The sequence below is a fragment of the Erythrolamprus reginae genome, chromosome 5 (assembly GCF_031021105.1).
Source record: "Erythrolamprus reginae isolate rEryReg1 chromosome 5, rEryReg1.hap1, whole genome shotgun sequence".
NCBI lineage: Eukaryota > Metazoa > Chordata > Lepidosauria > Squamata > Dipsadidae > Erythrolamprus > Erythrolamprus reginae.
This window is the reverse complement of record NC_091954.1, coordinates 80,448,409-80,468,105: the sequence shown is the minus strand read 5'-3', so window position 1 is coordinate 80,468,105 and position 19,697 is coordinate 80,448,409. Positions and strand designations below refer to the sequence as shown.

Below are 19,697 nucleotides of genomic sequence, written 5' to 3'. Positions count from 1 at the left end.
TACTTTTGTTTAAGGCATATATCTCCTGCTCAAAATTTATTTTTACAAACATATACTGTATACATATGTGTGTTTTCCAAAATGCAATATATTTCACTTATGAACTTTTATTTTCATAAAATTATTACTTGGTCTCCTTTTGGCAACTGGAAAAGGAATATAACAGTTTTATATACACATCAGTTCAAACAATTGCTTTATTGCCTTATTGTCTCAAAATGTATTGTCTATTGGTTCTGCATCTATATCTGTCATTAAATTAATTTATACTATAATTGCTGGTGTTCAGTTTGAAACTTCCCTTAGAGGAAAGTAAATATTATACAACTTCCCCGAAAAAAAATTAAGTTAAAATATTTTATTTATTTATTCTTCTCTGTCTTAAGAGGATGGTAGAGATTTCTCTCTTTCAAGTCTTTTTCAGAACCTAAATAAAATTGCTATGTGAAAAGGTGCCTGTAGAAGTCTTTCTGAAATGCTAATTTCCTAATTTTCCAGGCAAGAACCTCCATATAAATTCTGGAGAACCTGTGTGGAAGAGAAGAGATTATTAGAGATTTCCTCTGGAGTTTTCTATCATATGTACAGGTAGATTAGGGTCCCAAGACAAGACTGCTAATTTCTTCTCCTGTTGAATATATATATTAAGATACTAACATTTACTAATAATCAGTCCAGTGTCAAATTGGCAACCCACATGCCAGATGCCTCCTGTGCAAGCCACACCCACTCCAGCACTGTAAATGGGAACAACATCATGATGGCAACTTGATGTGGCAAGTTTGACACCTGTGGTGTAGTATTCATGCAAACAAGTTTTTATACTCACTATGCTGAGAAAAATAATGCAATATATTTTTGAAATATAAATGTCTGTTCCTATCTTTGTTACAGCAACATGCTCCCCCTTATCAGTACCCATCTTATAGATATAAACAATGTTATATCTATGTATATTATTAATACGTATTTGACAAAATAAATTAAATAAATAAATAAATAAATAAAACAGGTATTTTGCTATCACAACACATGTTTTTAGTTGCATCTAACAGTGCAAGAATGTAAGCACAGAGTTGACTTCATAACACACTGAGATATATTTATTTATTTGGCCTTATCCTTCTTTTCCTAAATACTATGATTTCACTCCACAAAATAGATAGTGAATTAAAAGTTTTCAAAAACAAATCTAAGAAGTGCTTCTGACATAGAAGAAGATCTTCTTCTATGGTAATTCCATTGAATTTAATGATGTTTAATTGCAGGCATTTATGATTCCACATCTATATTTTTAATTGACTGATGGGAATGAGTCAAGTGCCATCAATTCATGCATAATGATATATGAAATATGATTGAGACTTCAAAGCTGGAGAGAGGTCAGTGAAATTTTATACACATATGTTTTGGATGAGATTTTGTCTACTTTACTACAGGCATTTTCAGAATGTACATAGAGAAAGTGTTGGCAACATTTATTGTACATCCTGTCTGCAGGTTCAGATAAGAAACAAAACTGGTTCCTAATGTAAAGCTGCATTTTAGAAGAGAAAAGGGGAGGAAGGTGAGGGTGAGGAAGAACCTAACAATGATGAAACTTTGACATAAATTTGGAGAAAAATAGAAAAATAAAAGAAGACTATAAATCAAATCCTTAACTCATGAACTAAGCTTTGAGTGAGTATTGCTAAATGTTTACTTTCATTATTTAATATGCCAGTGGATTTGAAACACCAGTGAGCACTTCCTAACTTTGCAGATCATTTAAAAGCTTAAAAGATTATCAAACCAGTAATTTAAAATGACATTTTCACTGAACAAATGTTTATCTATTAAATAGCCTGTATGTCACAAAACCTGATCAGCCTTGGCAGTGTTATAAGATCTTCACACACTTCAAACCCCACTGTTTGCTCATAAAGCTGTCATTTGATGAACCATATACAAACTCGGTAAAATGCCATATCCCAGCAAATTAATTCATTCTGGCATTTATTCTGTGACTTCTATTAAGATTTATTTTTCTGTTAATTTATCGTTTTAGTTTAATTTTAGTTTTAGGAATGGCCTACATTTTTTCCAAAGTCTTCAGGAAGTGAAACCTAAGGATATGTTTAATATTCAAACATCCAACTGTTCTGGTTATAAAAAAAATGGAAACCTGCTGAATCTTTATGATCTTATATTTTAAAAGGCGTATATTTGGGTTTTCAATGAGTAACCAAAGCTAAAGCATAACACTCTTTCTCCCTCTTTTTGGAAAAATGATGTGGGAGAATAACTTTGTTCTGCTAAAGCTTAGTGTCAGTTTCATTCCTCAAATATACAGTTTGATCGGTGGGAAATATGAAGTTATATGTAAATTAGAGATTTTACAACTCTGTGCAATATTTCTTGAACTTGGAAAAAAGTCATGAATGTATCATTGATTTATGTAGACAAAAATGGAAAGGAAAACACTTTAAAAATAATAAGTATCTTATAAAAAATTGAAAAAAGTCCATATTTTAACTTATTTTGAATATCAAGCATCAATTTACTACCCAAGCAAGTCATGCTGTAGACATATTCCTGAGTCACTGCTCCAGTCCTTCTGTTGCCCTAATGCTTAAATGGCAAAGCAAACAACAGCAGGGCTGCTTGGGACTCCTACAGCTTTGCATTTTATGCATGTAACATCAATTTTTCTCTGGAGATTTTAGCATTTATAATCTCAGTTCCTGTAGAGAGAGGCACTTCACTAGAGAGTAGAACATATGATTAGGACAACAATTTCCAGGAAGGAAACTGAATTTCCATTATACTGTAGCTCTGAAAAGAGAGCCTTTTTCCTAACAGAAATGCTGCATGAAATATTTGCTTCCTCTTGCATATGCTTGAACTTGCACCATTTTGTGGAGGACTATTCTGTTAGAATCCCATTCCCACCTCACACTTTATTATTATTATTATTATTATTATTATTATTATTATTATTATTATTATTATTATTTATTAGATTTGTATGTCACCCCTCTCCGAAGACTCGGGGAGGCTCACAACAGTAATAAAAAACAAAATAGTAATGGAACAAATCTAATATTAAAAAACATATAAAACCCTATCATTATTTTTTAAAAACAAACAGCACATTCATACCAAACATAAAACAAAGTATAAAAAAGCCTGGGGGAAAGGTGTCTCAACACCCCCATACCTGGCGGTATAAGTGAGTCTTGAGTAGTTTACGAATGACAAGGAAGGTGGGGGCAGTTCTAATCTCTGGGGGGAGTTGGTTCCAGAGGGCCGGGGCCGCCACAGAGAAGGCTCTTCCCCTGGGGCCTGCCAAACGACATTGTTTAGTTGATGGGACCTTATCGGTCACTGGGATTCGTGCAGTAGTAGGCGGTTCCAAAGGTACTCTGGTCCACTGCCATGTAGGGCTTTAAAGGTCATAACCAACACTGAATTGTGACCGGAAACTGATCGGCAGCCAATGCAAGCCACAGAGTGTTGAAGAAACGTGGGCGAATCTTGGAAGCCCCACAATGGCTCTCGCGGCTGCGTTCTGCACGATCTGAAGTTTCCGAACACTTTTCAAAGGTAGCCCCATGTAGAGAGCGTTGCAGTAATCGAACCTCGAACAGTTACACTGGTTCTCATTCTGGACCTCAGGGAATGGAAGGAATTGGTAGAAATATACATTTGGCAAGAGCCTGGAGTCCATAGAAATATTTATTTCTAATATATGTGGAGAATAGCCTCCCTTTGTATAAGTAGTAGGATACTTATGTATTCCAGTTGTAGGATACTTATGTACTGCAATTTCCTCTATTAAAAAAAACTAGCTTTTTTTTTCAGTTCAGGACTTGGTCATGTGAATTATGAAGGCTAGATTATAAGGCAATATAGACATATATTCTGAATAGCACTTGATCATGTACTTAATGAGTGAATATTCATATTCTCTCTGCTTCTATTTCCATACCTAATATATATTTCCCAATTAACACATGGAAAATAATGTTCCTGACATAATATATTTAAGTATGTTAAAGATACAAATAATAGAGATTGCATGGATAAACACAATTAAGGATGGTACGCAATTAATATTCTCACCAAGATTTAAGACTATTTTAGGGATGATGTGAATACAATCTGTGAGTGATTGATCAGTCTACAGGAAGACAAAATTAATGCCTGTGGCATGGCTTCAGCAAGCATCTAAACAACACTGTTCTGCACAAAACTGGTTTTAACTTTGGATTCTTTGTAGACTCAGAACCTCTACTTGATGAATAGCCATCAGATTTGGCTAAGAGGTACATTCTCTTCTCTACCTTCTGTTATGCCGGGCTCTTCACTAATAGCCCCCCAGTGAGTTAGGAATGCAAATTCAAACACACGCACACCATCACAGAAGAAAAATGGAAATAGTTTATCCAAAACAGTTTTGAAAGCACAACTTTAAGAAGAGCCAAATTTCTCTCACACAGATAACATTCCTGGCCAAAAGCAAAAACAAAAGAGAGCAATTAAGGCAGCTGTGAATCCTCACAGCCACCCCCTTCTATGAGTCCACAAGAGTTAGTTAACTGTGAAATGTCCAAAAAGTCAGTAGAAGTCCTGGAATAATCCAAACATTAGCAATGTCTTTCTCCAAACAGATAAACACCCACATGCACACTCCTCAATGCTGTAATTTATCACCAAACACATTAACCTAATTGCCTCAGCAACAGGTGTTCTCCCTTATCTTCGACAATACCTACGTGGCTGGTCCCTTCTTGTCATGAGCCCGTGCATACGGGCATCTACCAGCAGATCCTCCTCTGAGTCTGATGTCTCATTAATGGGAGCATTAACTGATGGGCTGGCTGTACCCATCTCTCCGTCTGATTCCCCTCCCACACTTTCTGACCTTGGCAATGAATCTTCACTATCAGAATCTTCTGGCAATAACATACATCTCTGTGAACCCGAGAATTCTCCTGAAGCAACGTCCAAATTCTCCATTGCAGAAGCTGGCCCAGAGCCAACTACAACACCTTCTGTACCTGTTTGTTTGTTTGTTTATACTTCTATGCCGCACTTCTCAAGCGACTCAGTTATTTGTACAGCTTTGTCATCTTTAAAGCTGTTCATAGTTTATTAATGAGACCAATTTCTTTCAATGACATCTGACTATCTTGATAAGCCTGAATAGGTTGGGGCTCACTCTGAGTCCCATTTTTCAGGGATTTCCATCTGCAGAGACTTTAGAAGCATGCCTTTTTATAAGCACCAGTCTCTCCTGGAATAATTTCCCCCCAGATATCTAAATGTACCCTTACCTCTTCGCTTTTACAAAGTCTGTTCTATCAAGCCACAGGAGATTGACTGTTATGATTGCTTCCTCTGGTTAAGAATTGTTTTAATTTTGATTCCATTGATTGTGGTATTCTCTTTTAACTCTTTTTCTATTGCTATATTATTATTATTATTATTATTATTATTATTATTATTATTATTATTATTATTTATTGGATTTGTATGCCGCCCCTCTCCGCAGACTCGGGGCAGCTAACAACAGTGATAAAAAACAGCATGTAACAATCCAATACTAAACAACTAAACAACTAAAAAAAAACCTCATTATAAAATCAAACATACATACAAACATACCATGCATAAATTGTAAGGCCTAGGGGGAAAGAATATCTCAGTTCCCCCATGCCTGATGGCAGAGGTGGGTTTTAAGAAGCTTACGAAAGGTAAGGAGGGTGGGGGCAATTCTAATCTCTGGGGGGGAGTTGGTTCTAAAGGGCTAGGGCCGCCACAGAGAAGGCTCTTCCTCTGGGTCCTGCCAAACAACATTGTTTAGTTGACGGGACCCGGAGAAGGCCCAATCTGTTATTACTTATATTGATATCTTTAATTCTTTTTATATTATGCACTTATGAATATGAAATAGTAGTAGCATTCTCAGGCCAGTTTACAAATTCAGCATATTGCCCACAACAATATGGGTGTCATGTCCCTTCATAGCCCAGTTCATAAGAAAAGGAGTTGGAACTAGGACTATCTAACACGAAAGGCATGCCAGGAGGTGAGGACAATGCTGTCCTGAGACCTCACCAGAGAAGGATCAGCTGCTAACCAGCAGTGATATTGATAGGTAGCCAATCTTCTCTGGTGATGAACAGCTGTCTACTCTACTCAATCCACACAACAAATTATCCATGAGTAGTGCTTTGTCTATACTTTATGTTACCCCTTGTCAGTGGAACCTTTTCTAAAATTGAAGAAGAGAAAGTTATAGCAAAAGAAACCCCATGTTTGTTTGTCGTTAGCTTGTGGCTTCTATCTCTTGCGGTCTTTCCTCTCAACACAAACCATAGCAAACCATGCTAAACAAAGCTAAATGCACATATTGCAATGTGGCGTGACAAGCAGCTGTAAGTATTTGCTGTGTGCATATTTGCAGTTTGATGTGACCTTCAGAATAATGAGAAATTAACTTAAATGTGGTCTTGTAAATTAGTAAAAATTTGTTTCTAGATGGTAAATTATTCTGCTTTGATCTTAAAATGAGATAAATTGTAATGTTTATTTAGGTATATTTCATGTTAATTGAACCTCAGAGAACGTTAGTTAGGGTTCTTTTCAGTTTGGCTGGAAATGCAATTAAGAAATGGGTACAATTAACTGAAATAAGTACTATTGCCATATTTTGAATGAATATTCACAAGATTTTTCATATGACTTTAGCAGAGTGTTACATTTTAGTAAAGAATATATTTTAGGAACAAAGAAAAACTATGGACTTTTCACAAATACAGAGTAAAAATAATAGCTATATAAAACTGTAATATGCAATCTGCTTTGTGGAAATATATTGTTGATATATCTTGGTGGTGCAGTGGTTAGAGTGCACTATTGCAAGCTGCTTCTCCTGACTGCTGGCTGTAGTTCACCAGTTCAAATATCACCAAGCTCACGGTTGACTCAGCCTTCTATCCTTCTGAGATGGGTAAAATGAGGACCCAGATTGTTGGGGGTGATATGCTTACTTTTTAAACCTCTTAGAGAGGGCTGTAAAGCACTGTGAAGCGATATATAAGTCTAAGTGCTATTGCTATTATGTTAATATTGGCATTATTCTTTTTTTCCCATAAAGAGACAAAGAAGAGAACTTTTGAGCTAGCACATCCAATGTTGGGGAATTATATCTATGAATTATCCTGTTTCAAACACATTATGCAAAGACCTAGTTCTCTAGAAAATAGAATAGAATAGAATTTTATTGGCAAAGTATGAATGGACACATAAGGAATTTGTTTTGGTGCATATGCTCTCAATATACATAAGATATGTTCGTCAAGTTTCAGTCATACAGTAATTAGTGGGAGGAGATGGGTGATAGGAACTGTGAGATTAATTGCAGTGCTGACTTAGTAAATAGTTTGATAGTGTTGAGGAAATTATTTGTTTAACAGAGTGATGGTGTTAGGAAAAAAACTGTTCTTTTCTAGTTGTTCTGGTGTGCAGTGCTCTATGGCATCATTTTGAGGGTAGGAATTGAAGAAGTTGTGTCCACAACTGTCTTTTTGACTCATGCAGTATACAGGTCCACAATGTAAGGCAAGTTGGTAGCAATTGTTTTTTATGCGGTAATTGCTATTATTATTATATCCCAAGGAAAAATGAAGAACAACACAGAAAACTATATGCTCAGAATTTAAATCAATATAAATTCTTAGTATTTCTAATGAATGATGTTGGAAAAAAGAAAGCCAAGATACTATAAAAGAGATAATAGTATATTCATTGTTTTTCTATAGAAGCCTATTATAATGTATCATTTGTTTTGCAATATATGTTGAAGAGAAAAGATATAACCAATCAGCCTTTCTATTGCTAAAATATGTTCTACAGCAGAAAAATAAATGCAGGAAAAAATTGTCATAAACATACTCAGCATTAATGCAAGCAGGAACAAAACAGTATTAGTGAATTAGAAATCAAAATTGTCATGGCAGATGAAATATGTCTTGAGCAAACCAGGTAGAATTTATTTTATTTATTTATTTGTGAAATTTATATGCCACCCAACTCCAATTGGATTCCTAATCAATGACCATTTTCAATAAATAAAAAGGAATCTCTCAAATGTAAGTATAACAAGTGTAGTTTGGAATACTATTTCTTTTTTTAAAAAAACCCTGCAAAAATGCCACCATGCAGATTAAACATTATATTTTAAAGATTTGTAGATTTAAACAAGGTTAGCAAGCTACTAGAAATCAAGGATTTTACATTCAAAATTTATTCCAAGCAAAGAGTCCCCTTAAAACAACATAGACACTGAGATCTAGATAATATATAGTATAAGAAAGGGTGAAATAGTTGTTTGCTAGTCTCATCATTATTCTCCAGCATTTTAATGTTTTACTCATTTTTAGATTTTAAGGGTGTGAAAAGAGTAATAATTCATGGTTTCATCTTCTAAGCATTCTGCCATATTTCCCAACAAATCCACTTATGCACCATTCTGTCTTTTCCACAGAAAGAAAGAACCTGTCTTTAAACCTGATCAATGTAAGTGTGAAAGTGCTTTTGTACACTTTTTTTTTAGTCTTTAGCAAGAATATTTGGAGTTTGGAGAAAAAAACAAAAGCAATTCTCTCCTCTTCTAATCCTTACCATGTGTTCACCAGGCACTTGAAAACAGCTGTTAACCCTTGTGTCTAAGTCTTCAGTTTGATTAGAAAAGATAAGTTTCAATTTTACTTTTCTACCGTAGGCATCATAACAGAATTTGTAGTTTTCAGCTGCAAGTTTTCAGATTCTTTCAAGAATGCATCTATGCAGATAGGAACAATTACCGGTAGGTTAAAATGGGTTAATTATGAACTTGACTCCTAAGACAACAGCCAAAATAAATAAATAAAATATGTCTCACTGCAAAAGCTTCCAAATATAACCAAGCATATTGGAAACAGCTCTGCTTTATTTCATCTGCCAGGTGACTGCTCAGGCAGCCAGCTTATGGCATTTTCCCTCCTCCCTCTGCTTCTGCCATTTCACAAAGACAACAAACTGACAGAAAACAAGCCTTGCCCATTTTGCATTTTTACAATGTCTTCTGTTTCAGAGGCCTCTCCTTTATTCCTAAAGTGGTACTTGTTAAAGGAGCTGTGACCACTCAGGCTGTTTTCTTTGAGGATGATAACACTGCTGTAGAAGCTTCATTATTATGCTAATCGAGCACAGTCTGAGCAGCTTTCATAACTGCCACATTAAATCATCTACCAAGGGGAAACCTCAAGAGCCATTTACATTGCTCTGTATGCATATTAATGAAGCTGGATACTGCAGAGTTATGGAAGGGTGTTTTTTGTTGCTTTTTTTGTTTTCTATGGGCAGGAAGCAATAGGCTTGGGGAGAACATAATGTAAGATGCCTTGGAAAATCAGAGGTTGTTAAACCTCAGCAAGGTTCACCTATGAAGCACTGTTATCTGTCTCGATTAAGAGAGAGGCTTGAGTAGGCAAAATTTAGCTAAAAGATAGCAGTGAATGGGTGCAGATCACCATGTAATCAATGGCTTGTTTTTCCTGAATTAGAGAAGATGGGCAAAGAGGAGAACAACAAAGGGAATGTCTGCAATCTTCTTTTGAAAGAACAGTATAATGCCTCACTCATTTGGCAAATCAAAAACCTAGTCAAGAGAACTGCACAGCCTTGTCCAAACAGTCACAAGGTGTCAACAAGGACTAGAAAGCACAACAGTGACAAATATAGGGATAGTTATGCCCTTATCTCTCTGTTTCCTATATAAATGACTACTAAAAGAAGTTATCCAAGTTTTAAAATTAAGTAATTCATTAATTACTAAAATTGAGTGGGAATGAAAGGCATTTTTCAATTTGCAAAGCTTTAGTTTCTGCATTGTTGTCTTTCACTTAAGCAGATGGCTCAGCAGAATGTGGAACAAATGGCACAGGTTCATGAAAACACCTCAAGGGAAGGAACAGGTCAGTGGCTTTTTTTCTAATTAGATCCCACCATCTTCTTTAAGACATTTTGCCATTATGCTTTTTATCAAGGGCTAGATATTAAGACATTCTTTTTGTTTGTTCTTACTACTGTTGAGTGTGCTGTTGAGTGTGTGTTGTTAGATTCAACTATATCCACACACTAAATATAATAGCTTATATTTCAGAATACATAGCTTTACACTTGAACAGGAGATTGGATTAGAAGACCTCCAATAGACCTTCCAGCTCTGTTGATTAGATTTTGGTTTATAGCTACCCATAATAAACCTTAAGGATAGAGTTTATACAGCACACAACATAAATAAATTTTAATAAAGCATTTGCAGAGAGAAAAGCCCTAAATATGTAATATTTTGTTATATTGTATAATATCTTGAAAGTCTGCATTTCATGCCTCGAGAACATTATTTTGCTAACAGTAATGAAAACTTTATAAAAATGTTTTCTAACAGCAACAACAACAACAGGGTGATTCGACACAAAATATGTAACCCTTCCCTGGTGCAGAGCTGAAAGGATTGGATACTGTAGCCTAGAGGATAATTCTCTGCCTTACAAGGCAAAGGTTGCAGGTTCAGGTCCCAGTGGGTATGGCTAGCTGATGAGGCCAAAATAAGGCTGAATCTTAGTATCCTTAATTTTCAAATTCAGCAAAAAAACATGTGACATATATATACACACACACACATATACATACATACATACATAATATTTTATTTATATATGTAAATTTAAACTTCATCTTTTATGCTGTAAAAACTAAGTCATATGTAGAGGTGCAAAATAGTAATAGCATTTAGACTTGCAGGTGAAACTCGAAAAATTAGAATATCGTGCAAAAGTTCATTTATTTCATTCATTCAATTTAAAAGGTGAAATGTAATATATGAGAGAGACTCATTACATGCAAGGCAAGATAGTTCAAGTTGTGATTTGTCATAATTGTGATGATTATGGGGTACAGTTCATGAAAATCCACCATCTCAGTAAATTAGAATATTACATGCGATCAATAAAATAAGGATAGCACATTGAACAATATCAGACCTCTGAAAAGTATAACCATGCATATGTACTCAGTATTTGGTTTGGGCCTCTTTTGAAGCAATTACTGCCTCAATGCAGCATGGCTTGGAAGCTATCAGCCTGCGGCACTGCTGAGGTGTTAGGGAAGACTGGGATGCATCAATAATGGCCTTCTTCTGCATTGTTCGGTCTCATGTATCTCATGTCTCTTGGTAATGCCTTATAGATTCTCTATGGGGTTCAGGTCTTGCTGGCCAATCAAGCACAGTAATCCATTGAACCAGGTTTTGGTGCTTTGGGCAGGTGGGCAGATGCCAAGTCCTGCTGGAAAATTGAAGTCAGCATATCCATAAAGCTCAGTTGCAGAAGGAAGCATGAAGTGCTCTGCATTGGTTGCCGATCAGTTTCCGGTCACAATTCAAAGTGTTGGTTATGACCTATAAAGCCCTTCATGGCATCAGGCCAGAATATCTCCGGGACCACCTTTTGCCGCACGAATCCCAGCGACCGATTAGGTCCCACAGAGTTGGCCTTCTCCGGGTCCCGTCAACTAAACAATGCCGTTTGGCGGGATCCAGGGGAAGAGCCTTCTCTGTGGCGGCCCCGACCCTCTGGAACCAGCTCCCCCCAGAGATTAGAACTGCCCCCACCCTCCTCGCCTTTCGTAAACTCCCCCGGCCCTATATAGTTATGTATGGTATGCTTGTGTGTATGTTTGCTTTTAATAATTGGGCTTTTAGTGTTTCTTTTAAATTATTAGATTTGTTATATATTGTTTATTATTGCTGTGAGCCGCCCCGAGTCTACGGAGAGGGGCGGCATACAAATCTAATAAATAAATAAAATAAATAAAATAGACGGCTGTGTTGACCCTGGACTTAATGAAGCACAGTGGACCAACACCAGAAGATGACATGGCTTGCCAAATCAACACAGACTGTGGAAACTTCACATTGGACTTCAAGCATTTTGCTGTGTGTGCCTCTTCATTCTCCCGCCATACTCTGGATCCTTGGTTTCCAAATGAGATGCAAAAGTTTCCACGGTCTGTTTTGATTTCGGAGCCATGTCATCTGCTGGTGTTGGTCCACATTGCAGATATTTATCTTCCAATGCATAGAGATACCCCTAAAGAGGAAGCGGTAGAGGTAGATAACACATACTACTATTCTTCACATTCTTTAATTATTATAAGAAAAGAAGACACCGTATGCCCCAAACTATAATCAGTTAACAACTTTAATGGTTTGTCACATCTTGTTAATAGAGCAAAAATGCAAGTAGCCAACTAATAGCTGTTAGGTAGGGGAGAGGGTTGGGGGAGAGGGTTGGGTTACATAAGTTTGGCAAAGATGTCAGTGATATCTGATGGATACACCAGTACAGTCTTTGCCAGAATGAATCGAGTGTGCCACTTGCTCACAAGTGGCTCATTTGAATGTAGCATGACAAAAGCCATGAAAATAGCCTTGGACTGATTTATTTTGTTTAATTGAAGAGGTAAAAGATGAATTTTGTTTGGTTTGCAATTTTTTTGACATAATATATGCTTCCCAAGCTAAAAAAAACAACAACAAACCAGGCCAAAATGTTTTTAAAAAGTCATTAAAATGTACACAGTAGAAGAAAAAACATGTGAAATGAACTCATTATTGTAAGAAAAATGCAGAGAACTTAACATGAGTTGAGCTTTTTGCTTCTTGCTTTTTTTTAATTGCAAGGAGCAGATGGAAGAGTTTTAGGAACAAATCTATAGAAATTGACCCAAGATATACCTTGTTGAAAAAAATGCCAGGGGAAAGAAGAAATAGAGAAAATACAATATTGTTTTGTCAGTATTAGACAAAAAATAAACTATCACGGATACATGTTCCAATCTTAAAGCAATTTCTTGACATGTAATTTATTTATTATATTTAGATCAAAATTTTCCTGTAAAGAGCTCAAGATTATATATATGTAGATTACCTAAAATTTTAAAAACTACTCTGTTGTTACTGCAATGGACAACATGATTCCTGGGCAGTTTAGAAACATAGAAGATTGACGGCAGAAAAAGACCTTGTGGTCCATCTAGTCTGCCCTTATACTATTTCCTGTATTTTATCTTAGGATGTATATATGTTTATCCCAGGCATGTTTAAATTCAGTTACTGTGGATTTACCAACCATGTCTGCTGGAAGTTTGTTCCAAGCATCTACTACTCTTTCAGTAAAATAATATTCCTCACGTTTCTTCTGATCTTTTCCCCCAACTAACCTCAGATTGTGCCCCCTTGTTCTTGTGTTCACTTTTCTTTTAAAAACACTTCCCTCCTGAACCTTATTTAACTCTTTAACATATTTAAATGTTTCGATCATGTCCCCCTTTCCCTCTGTCCTCCAGACTATACAGATTGAGTTCATTAAGTCTTTCCTGGTAAGTTTTATGCTTAAGACCTTCCACCATTTTTGAAGCCCGTCTTTGGACCCATTCAATTTTATCAATATATTTTTGTAGGTGAGGTCTCCAGAACTGAACACAGTATTCCAAAGGTGTTCTCACCAGTGCTCTATACAACGGGATCACAATCTCCCTCTTCCTGCTTGTTATACTTCTAGCTATGCAGCCAAGCATTCTACTCGCTTTCCCTACCGCCTGACCGCACTGTTCATCCATTTTGAGACTGTCAGAAATCACTACCCCTAAATCCTTCTCTTCTGAAATTTTTGCTAACACAGAACTGCCAATACAATACTCAGATTGAGGATTCCTTTTCTCCAAGTGCATTATTTTACATTTGGAAACATTAAACTGCAGTTTCCATTGCTTTGACCACTTATCTAGTAAAGCTAAACCATTTGCCATATTACAGATGACTCCAGGAATATCAACCCCATTGCACACTTTAGAGTCATCGGCAAATAGGCAAACCTTCCCTACCAAACCTTCCCTTAGAATATCCCCTTAGAATATCATGTCAAAAATTGTGTTAAATGAGGTTTTTTTAAATGAAATTTCTCTCCTTTAAAAAAATTGAACTTACTTCCATCCCTTCAAAAACTCAGCTGTTGTGATGATATTTTTACTATTTTACAATAACTTTTCAGAGAATTACATCACCATTCCATTTGAACATGTAATGATAAAAAAGGGGAATCATTAGCTGCTCTCTGGGACTGTTGGTTTTCTTGCAGATGTTGCAAACTTCACTCCCTACTAGCACTGATGACGTTATCTAGTTTGGTAATGAAATGTCTGCAAGAAAACAACTAAGCTGAGAAAACATAAGGACCCCACACTTCATTCCTGAACTATAAATATTAGCACGTATACTGTTCTCTGCCTTTTTGGTTGCCTCTTTATATGGCTAGTACTCTTTCTGTCAGCCCTCCTCTTTGCAACCATGCTTGTTGTTGTTGTCTTATTGAGATTTTCTGTAAAACTAACATTTAAAATGTTCTAAAATTAGGACACGTATTTGACCGGGATCTCATTGCAACTGCTGCCAACTGATTCCAACTGTGGAATCTGGATGCACTTGCAAGAGGAATAGATGGAAGGCAGCTGGGTCTATATTTTGCATTCTCTGTGGGTTTTCTTATGCAGCTGTGCTTGTCAATTCACCCTGTGTGGGCCCGCCATTATCACCAGCTTGCCTGGCCTTCCTGCTGCCTACCTAATTGTGTTTGTGGAGCATAGCAAACTGAACAAATTATTTTTGAGTTCTTATCTTTTTCTTGTTATTCAAAGGTAGCATGGTTCAGTGCATGCTGTTTAATTTTACTTACTTTGCTAGCTGATTACATGACAGAACCCAATAGGAACAGCTTTTTTATCAAGTATTATGTTTTAGAAAAATGCTGCAAAGTAGGACTGAAACAAATATCCTCAAATATTTGAAAGGTATGCAATTTGACTCTTTCATTTTTGCTACTCAGATGGTTGACTGAAAAAATACGAATTGATTTATATTTCAGTGATAGAATTGTACAATAATTATTTTAACTTCATTAGTTCATTTGATTGTATTTTTTATATTCCATTTATTACATACACATTTTGGTAATTTTCTTTCCCTACATTAGCTCTCTTGTGATATTTGTGTAGCATCAACAACTGCATTTTTAAATTATTTCCTTTGCTGACATTTTTTAAAACTGGAAATGTTATTAAAGTTATATCATTATTATTCATTGTTACATGAAATGCCATTTATCTTATACAAATGTATATAGAAAATGTACATAGAAAATAATTCCACCATCCCTTTGATACACCAGTTTTTAAGAACATTCTAAAAGAATGAAAAATGGGAATATTTTCAGGCAAACATTACACTGGTCAACATCTGCAGAACAGGTACCAAAACACAATTTGGTACCGCATCAGCTAAGTGCATTTTTGAACAAAAATGTTTCTATTTGTCAGTTTCCCTTTTCTGAAATAAAGATATGCCACCAATTCAATTATGAATTCAACTTTCCATTATTAAAAATCCTTATACATTCTATCTCTCTTTAATAATTACAGTGGGGGGGAAAGTATTTAGTCAGACCAGTTGTGCAACTTCTTCCACTTAAAAAGATGGGAGAGGCCTGTAATTGACATCATAAGTAGACCTTAAGAAGAAAATTTGAAATATCAAGTTACAACAAGTTAGGATAGAGAGAGGGAAGAAGAGAAGAAAAGAAAATAAGAAAAAGAAAAAGAAAAAAAAGGAGAAGACAGAAGAGGAAAATCACAGTTTTATACAAACTGTTGAACAGTCATCTCTGTTTCACCTCTAGCTGGGAAGTTCTGTCTCTTTTACATTTCTTTCAGCTCAGAAAGAAGAGTTGGAGAAAAAAGAAAAGTGGAAAAAAGTTCACATATTTTCTTCTTAAATCTTAAATCAGTCCAAGATCAGCCCAATGTCTGTATCAGTTCCATAATATGTCATCAGTCTTTAATAGTTAATAGTCAATCGACAATGATCAGCAATCAATAATCCAATAATCCAACAGTCTAGTCCATAAAAACAGGGGGAAGCAAAGTTTTCAATCCGTATACACTCCAAACAGTAGCGTGATGTCTTCAATGGCTGGTAAAATCTACAGGCCATTCACAGTATATTTTGTAGACTCTGGATTTTTGGCTTCCGCTTTCTGATCTTCGGCTTCCTTTTGATCTCCAAACTCCCCACTATAGCTCCAAAAATCACCTTCTCTTCTTGTTTTTAACCACAATCTCTAATCTCTTATCTCTGATTCCTGATCCCCGCTCATCTCCGTCTTTTGTTCCTCTCTGCTCACTCTGTCATTTAATACTGACTCACCCATGCACCACCATTAACTTCCACATTCAACTTTCACTTGTTATTTACAATCTGCTCCCCTCCACACAGTCGCCGCCTGGTTCAATCAGGAGACTCACTTTTATAGCTCCTTTACTCCAAAATTTTCTGCTACGATTCTTAGTGCAAGATTTAGCTGTCAAGATTGATTCCGCTGGTGCTTCACTCTTTCTCCACTTCCCAGATGTCAGTTTAGCATGCCATGTCTTTGGGCCGAAAGTAAACTTCAGCTTTTTTTTCTGTCCGATCACGGGGGTTTCATCTATTGCAGCGGGGGTTTATGCTTCCACCCGCTGCTATGAGCTTTCCCCTTTATTTAGCTCTCCCCTCCAAGGAGTTGCTTTACCAAAAAAGTGGTTTCAGAATGGAAAATCACGAGCGGAGTCCAGCAGTTGCTAGACATTGCACCGTATCGCAATGGCTCTGCCCCCGGAAGTCCAGAAGCCTAAATTTGTGATCGCATGTATACTTACACCTTGTAAGTAACAATATTTCCTAGCTTGGTAAAGTGAATTATTTTACAATGGGGAAATTTAGCAGAACTGGGATGCTTTCAATAATTCTGTATTCAAAAGTGTGATCTCATTAAACATCTGTTCAATTATTGATCTAAATTAGTCTGCCAAAATGCCAAATTTGGGCAGGAGGGCATTTGAATATCTCAATGTTATGCACCAATTGAACCGTGATCTCCAGATTAGAAGACCCTGCTCACAGATAGTTGCATTGGTACCTGGATGATAAATTGATGCTCACAATCACTTGTGATTTGATTTGATAACTGTGTTGTGCTCTGTGTGAGTTGCCCTAAAAGAGTATTCAGAAAAATTCAGTACCACAATAGTTGTGAGCACATGTCATTTAGCATATGTGATACCTCTCCTCTGGAAGTTGTTTACTTCAGCTGACAGGCATTGTAAGTTTTATCTATCCACTTATAAATTAATTTGTCAGCAAAATTCTTAACATTTTTAAAAATATCAAATGAAATATATGCAGTGGTGCCTCTACTTAAGAACTTAATTCGTTCCGTGACCAGGTTCTTAAATAGAAAAGTTTGTAAGTAGAAGCAATTTTCCCCATAGGAATCAATATAAAAGCAAATAACGTGTGCAAACCTATTAGGAAAGAAATAAAAGCTCTGAATTTGGGTGTAAGGAGGAGGAGGAAGAAGAGGAGGAGGACAGTCACTGCAAAAAGAAGGTGAAGTGAGGGGAATTTTAAAAATCCAAAACGTTAAGGCTTTTAAAAAAAGGACTCTAAGGCAATGAGGGGGAGCATGTGGCTCCCCTACATCCGGCATGAGGCTGCCTCCCATACATTGCACCAGAGAAAGAAACCCAGGAGAACGAGAGGAGGGAACCTCCTGCTCCTTTGACCAAAAGGTGCCTGCTGCTGCTGCTACCTGCTTCCTCTTCCTTCCCATGCTGAAGGGCTCCCCTCTCCTCTCGCTCGCTCGCTTTTTAGCCAGCACCGTTCCTTCACTGTGGTCACTCATCAGTTTGGCTGAAGCTGAGTTGATCCGGCTGGGGCAAAGCACCCCCTTTTGCCTTTCCACGCCCAGATGCTCTGGTACGCAACCTCGGGCCAGGTGTATGGGAGGCAGCACGAGGGAGTCACCACAGCGAAGTGGTTTATTCCCTCTCCAAGCACCCAGAGAAAGGAAAATGCTTCATTTGCTTTCATTTCAAAGCCTCCTTAAGTGCCACTGAAAGGCTCCGCTGGCAGCCCAGAAAAGACCGAGATGGCCGGGATTAAAGAGGGAATGCAGGAAATTGGGCGCTCTCAAATTTCCTGGGAAATTTTTCTGGTTCGGGTTCTTAAATAGAAAATGGTTCTTAAGAAGAGGCAAAAAAATCTTGAACACCTGGCTCTTATTTAGAAATTATCTTAAGTAGAGGCGTTCTTAGGTAGAGGTACCACTGTACTCCTAAAATATATTTTTTCTAGACAGAGCTATTATTTATATACTGCTGATGAAGCTGAATTATTTTAATAAATGCCTAGTTACATTGTTATCAGACTATAAATAAAGAATCTAATTATTTAAATATGATTACAGCAAATCACATAATATAATTTCATGGACTATATTGCTATAGCACAGCATTTTGAAATTATACTTTTTCACATAGTTTTAAAGTACAATTCCTATCTCATCTAGCATGTTTAATGAGAGATGGGAATATGAATTGCAGAGGTAGAAATTCTAATCAGAAGAAGCTAAACACAGCAAAGAGACCTTTTGGGGCATAGTTATCCTACATTTCACATACAAATAATATAGGAAAAGAGTCATATATGTCCTCTATCTCATAAATTAGATTCCTTTCCATGGATGCAATACTATCTGTGCACTGAAATAAAAATCAACTGCCAACTTGACCTAAAATAGATATTTACTGTAGGAAGCCCCTCTTCCTACAGGATCTAAAGTAGAATAAATATAATTTATTTTATGTCTGATTGTATTAAGATCTGTATTGCTGTACATAATGTTGCTGTATAGTTTTTCTGTTCAACTGGGATGTAAAAAGGCCACAAATACTTTACTCAACCTGAAGAAATTTTAAGTTGTACAAAGATTTTGAAGAGGCAGTCACCATATTTTTCAAAGTATAAGGCACACCTTTTTACCCCCCAAAAGAGGCTGAAAATGTGAGTGTGTCTTATATACCGAATGTAGCCCCACTCAACCATCCCCACCCTTTAGTGTCTGCCTCCCAGCAATTTACCTCCTTGCAGCAAGCAGCCCAGAGCCTGATTAGCACAAATCATGGTTATATGCCTCCCAACCCTTAGCTGATTGATTGAAGCTGCAAGCAAGCGCACAAGCTAACATGAAAGTGAAACAAGTTGTACGGAGGCAAATTGCTGGCAGGGAGAGGCAAAGCAAAATTTTATTTTCTTGTACTAACCAGACTGTGCTGAAACTAGTTGTTTGTTGTTTGCTACAAGGAGGTACCGTATTTTTCGCTCTATAAGACGCACCTGCTGATAAGACGCACCTAGATTTTAGAGGAGGAAAATAGAAAAAAAATATTTTGAGCCAAAAAGGGGAGAGGAAGAGAGGAAGGAGTGAAAGAAGGGAGGGAGGGAGGAAAGAAGGGAGGAAGGAAAAGGAAAGCAAGAAATGGAGGGAGGAAAGGAAGGAAGGAAGGAAGGAAAGGGGGAAGGGACAGGAACAGAGGAAGGAAGCAAGGAAACTTATGAAAGGGGAGAGTAAGAGAGGAAGGACTGAAGGGAGGGAGGGAAGAAGGTAGGAAGGAGAAAGAAAAGAAGAAATAGAGGACGGGAAGGTAAAAGAGAGAAAGAAAAAGAGCAAGAA

General features: G+C 36.8%; 1 long non-coding RNA gene across 1 annotated transcript in view; it reads left to right on the top strand.

The window, feature by feature from the left end:
- The window catches only part of LOC139168484 (uncharacterized), a 52,809-nt gene that overhangs the window by 9,647 nt on the left and 23,465 nt on the right, over positions 1-19,697 (top strand). Inside the window, exons 2-3 of the long non-coding RNA XR_011559300.1 lie at positions 8,534-8,565; positions 9,941-10,004. This is a non-coding gene — a long non-coding RNA (uncharacterized lncRNA). The remainder of the gene's footprint in view (positions 1-8,533; positions 8,566-9,940; positions 10,005-19,697) is intronic.